This window comes from Petaurus breviceps, unplaced genomic scaffold (assembly GCF_028583685.1).
Source record: "Petaurus breviceps papuanus isolate PSGF00001 unplaced genomic scaffold, PetGlider_PUasm1.0 379, whole genome shotgun sequence".
NCBI lineage: Eukaryota > Metazoa > Chordata > Mammalia > Diprotodontia > Petauridae > Petaurus > Petaurus breviceps.
The window spans coordinates 2,634,543-2,639,405 of NW_027186303.1; the positions used below are offsets into that span (position 1 = coordinate 2,634,543).

General features: G+C 43.3%; 1 long non-coding RNA gene across 1 annotated transcript in view; it reads right to left on the reverse strand.

Annotated features, from left to right (window-relative positions):
* Positions 1-4,863, reverse strand: part of LOC138169805 (uncharacterized) — a 25,145-nt gene that overhangs the window by 6,818 nt on the left and 13,464 nt on the right. Inside the window, exon 2 of the long non-coding RNA XR_011170469.1 lies at positions 4,420-4,503. This is a non-coding gene — a long non-coding RNA (uncharacterized lncRNA). The remainder of the gene's footprint in view (positions 1-4,419; positions 4,504-4,863) is intronic.

A 4,863-nucleotide genomic window follows, 5' to 3' on the forward strand; every position in this document is an offset into this window, starting at 1 on the left:
CTCCTATGATCTAGGCCAAACAATGAATCTTATTTTTAAATCATGAGCCTTAATATAACTATGGACAGAACTTAATCTTGTTTTATTGTCAGGCAGACACATACATGTTACTTTATGATTAGTGTCAAGTATAGGTATGCAGAAAGAAAGAAGCCTCTCTATTTCTCTCTGTCTCTGTCTCTGTCTCTGTCTCTCTCTCTCTCTGTCTCTCTGTCTCTGTCTCTGTCTCTGTCTCTGTCTCTCTGTCTCTCTGTCTCTCTGTCTCTCTGTCTCTCTCTCTCTCTCTCTCTCTCTCTCTCTCTCTCTCTCTCTCTCTCTCTCTCTCTCTCTCTCTGCGCTTACATGTGTAGGGGTGTCTGGAGGGGAGATGGGACTGTTCAATGAGGGGAAGGTCCTATGGATGAGGCTACTTCCCCAGCTGAGCTGAGGCCACCACAGCTTCTAGGGGCTTGTAGAAGGAAGAACTTGCTTCTGCACCTACCTTGCGTGGGAAACAAAGTTCCAATTATATTATGTGAACTCAAGCTCTGCCTCTCATGGTGTGAAAGAGAATGTTGAAGCTGGGAGGGGCCTTAGAACATGAATGTCAAAGCTGAGAGGGGTCTTAGTACATGGACTGTCAGGGAAAGAAGGAGACTTAGAAAGGGAAATGTTAGAGCTTGGAGGGACCTTGGAAGTCATCTTGTCCAACATTTTTATTTTTAAGAAATTAGGAAATCGTGACCCAGAGAACGGAAAGTGATTTGAGCTCCTTGAGAAAAAGGATTATCTTACTTATTTCTTTAATATCCCCAGCACTTGGCACAGTGCCTGCCACAAAGTAGGTACTTAAATATTTATAAAATTTATTGATCAACACAGTCAAAAAGTACCAGAGCTCGGGTCTCTTGACTCTCCATTTTATGATGCTTCATCTCATAATACCAAGCAAGTTGAGTTCTAAGAAAGGCTCTCTGTAATTCCCAGGCAATTTCTCTTACCAAGATATAGTGGAAACCCCATTTGCTCTCTGACATATACTTTGTATATGACTTTGTACAAGTCACTTAATCTTCATGGACCTCACTTTTTCCCTCATAAAATGGCAGAGGGTGGGGGTTTGCATTGAACTAGATGGCCTCTTCTTTTGGGTTCTTCTCCACAGCTAGATTTATGATCTTATGGTGTTTCAACATATGTGTGTGTAAATATACATACAAATCTTATGTGTGTGTATCTATATATCTATATCTATCTATATTTAGATAGATAGACAGTCAGGATAGATAGATGAGAGAGAGAGAGACAGAGAGAGAGAGACAGAGAGAGAGAGAGAGAGAGAGAGAGAGAGAGAGAGAGAGAGAGTTTTATCATAGAGAAGAGATCATAATATATAGAACTGGGAGGGAGGCTAGATATTATGGAGTCCCAACATCCTTGTTTTCCTGAGGTCCAAAGTGGGACAGTGGTTTGACCAGAACTGCACCACTAGTAAGAAGCAGAGGAAACCCATCAATCAATAAATATTTATTAAGCACTTAATATGGCTCAGGCCCTGTGCTAGGTGCTGGAGATACAAAAACAAGTAGAACAATTCCTGCCCTCCAAGAGCTTATATTCTAATGAGGAAGACAGTGTGTATATGTATGTATGTATGTATGTATAATGTATATGTATATATGTTATATACACACATAATACATACACACAAAAAAATACCCATGAAGATTTGTATTCCCATAGGATCATTGAATCAGAGCTAGAAGGAACATAAGAGAGCATCAAGTTCAACATCCCTCATTTCACAGATGAGGACATTGAAACCCACAGAGGCCAGGTGACTTGCCCAGGGTCTCACAGCTCCCAAGAGTCTGAGGCAGGTTTAAACTCAGATCTACCTGACTTTGAATTCAGTACCCTAACCATGGTACCACCTATATCCCCTCGATTCTTGGTCCTCAGCTAGGTAAAACTGATGCTTTCCCTAAAACTGCCTATCTTGTCTTAAGATTTAGGATGTAGTCTGTAAGCCAAACCAACAAGCATTTATTAATACCTACTATGTGCTGGACACTATGCTGAGCATTGGGAATTCAAATACATGCAGAAATAAAGATGATCCTTGCCTTCATTCTAATTTGGGGAGATGACATTTTAAAGGGATCTAAAAGGGGGAAAGGGGGAACCATTACAGTACAGAAAGTTGGGAAAGTGAGGAAAGGAAACAAGACATGATGGGCCTGGGCATTTTCCTTAAAATGGAAGTTCTGGGACTAACCAGCAAATTGGAGGAAGGGATAGAGGGGAGGAGGGCACTTCCTGTGCCTGTGAGAAGTCTAGGGATGAAATGAACCTTCAAGGTGAGAAGGTTTCTATGGCATGGTAGAGAAAATATGAGGAGTCTAGTTTATAGAGGGAGGAAAGGAACAAATCATTAAACACCTACTATGTGCCAGGTCATATGCCAAGCACTTTACAAAGATTATCTCATTTGATCCTTCACAATAACCCTTGCAGTAGGTGCTGTTCTCCCTGTTACACAGATGAGGAAACTGAGGTCATTTAAACTAAACTCAGGTCGCACAACTAGTGAGTGCCTGAGGCTGTATTTGAACTCAGTGCTTTTTGATTCCAGTCCCAGCACTCTGTCCACTATGGCGCCATCTAGCTGCCAAAGAGCATGGGAATTGCAGTAAGAAAACCTGAGCCTCAGGGCAGGGGTGGCTAGGTGGTGCAATGAATAGAGCACCAGCCCTGAAGTCAGGAGTATCTATCTGAGTTCAAATCTGGCCTCAGACACCTAACACAAAAACTAGCTGTGTGACCTTGGGCAAGTCACTTAACCCCAATTGCCCTCCAAAAAAAAGAAGAAAAAAGAAAACCTGAGCCTCATTTCTATTTTTTCCATTACTTCAGTTGGAGAGGGGAGGAGGACGATGAATTCAATCCCTCTGAGCCTCAGTTTCCTCTTCTGTAAAATGAGAACAATTACCCCTGCACAGTCCAACTCATAAGGGGTGTGTATGTGTGTGTGAATTGAATGAAATAAATCAGGTGTGGCTTTGTAATCATAGAGTTTGAGGCAACTAGGTGGTACAGTGAGCACTGCATTTGGAGTCAGCAAGACATGAGTTCAAATCTGGGCTCTGATACTTACTACGTGGAAGGAAGCTCAGAGGTCATAAAGAATACTCCACCCCACTTTACAGATGAGAACACTGGGGTACAGAGAAATTAAGTGACCTGCTCAGGGTCAGACACAGCCTCTGACTGCCTCAGTTTCCCATCTGTAAAATGGGAATCATGTAGCCCCTCTCTCCCAGGGTTGTGGGGAAGATCAAATGAGACAACCTGTGTAAAGTACTTTACCAACTCTAAAATGACTCTGGTAGCTCTTATAAAATTCTCTATAAATGCAGGGACTGTTAATAATAGTTCTACAGGGCTCTATGCACTTAACATACATCATGTCATCTGATCTTCATCCTAGCTCTGGGAAGGAGGTATGATTATTACTGCTCTTGATTTTATTTCTCTGTGGCAAATAGAGCCTCAGAGAAGAGTTTAAGTGACTTGCCCAGGGTCACACAGCTGGTAAGTGTCTGAGGCTGGATTTGAACTCAGATCTTCTAGCAGGTAAAGTGTCAGATGAGACTCAAACCCAAATCTCTCTGAATTCTGGACTAGGACTGTATTTACTGCATCAGGCTTGCTGTGTCTCTTGCTGAAGCTCCTCTAAAGCTAGGTGTGGCTCTCGGGTGGGCTCCCTGCCAGGGAGACCCCAGTGGGTTGCAAGTTAAATGATTTAAATGGCCTTTTACCAAGACACTTTCTCCTCGGGCTGCCTAATGTTCCCACTTGTCTGCAGCCAGTTCAGGGACAGGGGAGCGCCACAAAGAACTCATTCATCATTGATGGACTTCATTATGCATGGCTTACCCAAGCCAGGGCTTTCTAGGAACTGGGAAATGTAGCACAAATAAATCCAGGGCTTTTTAGAAACCCGGGACACACAGGGCTGAATTCAGTGGCAAGAAGCCGGGCATTTATCTGAACAAGGGTCTGGCAGCTGTTAGGGATTGTGTGGGGAGAAGCCCTTCAGTGCCTCGGGGGCTGGGCAACGGCGAATGCCAAGGATCACACCCTGGAGACACTTCTTAGTCTGGAACTGGTTTCCTTTGCTCTGCCTTCCACCTGCATGTCTAATGCTCTGTCCCAGGCCTCCTTCAGGAATTATGGAACTGGAGGTCAGCAGACCTGGAGGAGGCAGTATGGGCCATTGGATGGAAGACTGTGTCTGGAGGCAGGGACCTAGCTAAGCTTCAGCTGTTGCCTCTCAAGACTTGGGCAATTAATAAACACTGATTAAGCACCTACTCAGGTCACCCTGAGGTCCCTTCCAGCTCTGAATCTACTACACTCCTGTGATACTTGATATACCTGTGTGTCCATGACCAAGTAGACCTGACGTCAGCCATCACAGGACTTAGTTTCCTCTGCATCTACAGGACTTAGTTTCTTCATCTGCAAAACAAGAGATTTGGATAAAATACCTTCCAAGCTTCCTTTGAGCTCTAGATTGTAGATTTCCATCTGAAGGAACCTTTAACACCATCAAGGCCTCAAGCTCATTTTACATATGAGAAAACTGGGACACAGAGAAATTAAATGTTCTGACCAGGGTCACACAGCTGGGAAGTGTCAGAGATGAGACCCAAACCCAAGTCTTTCTGAAATCTAGGTGTGTGATGGAGCAGCGACATTTGGCATGCTATTTCTTTCTTATGCTATTCTATACAATACTCATTTTGCTGCTATCTGTCTATCCATCCATCCTTCTATCTATCTATCTATCTATCTATCTATCTATCTATCTATCTATCT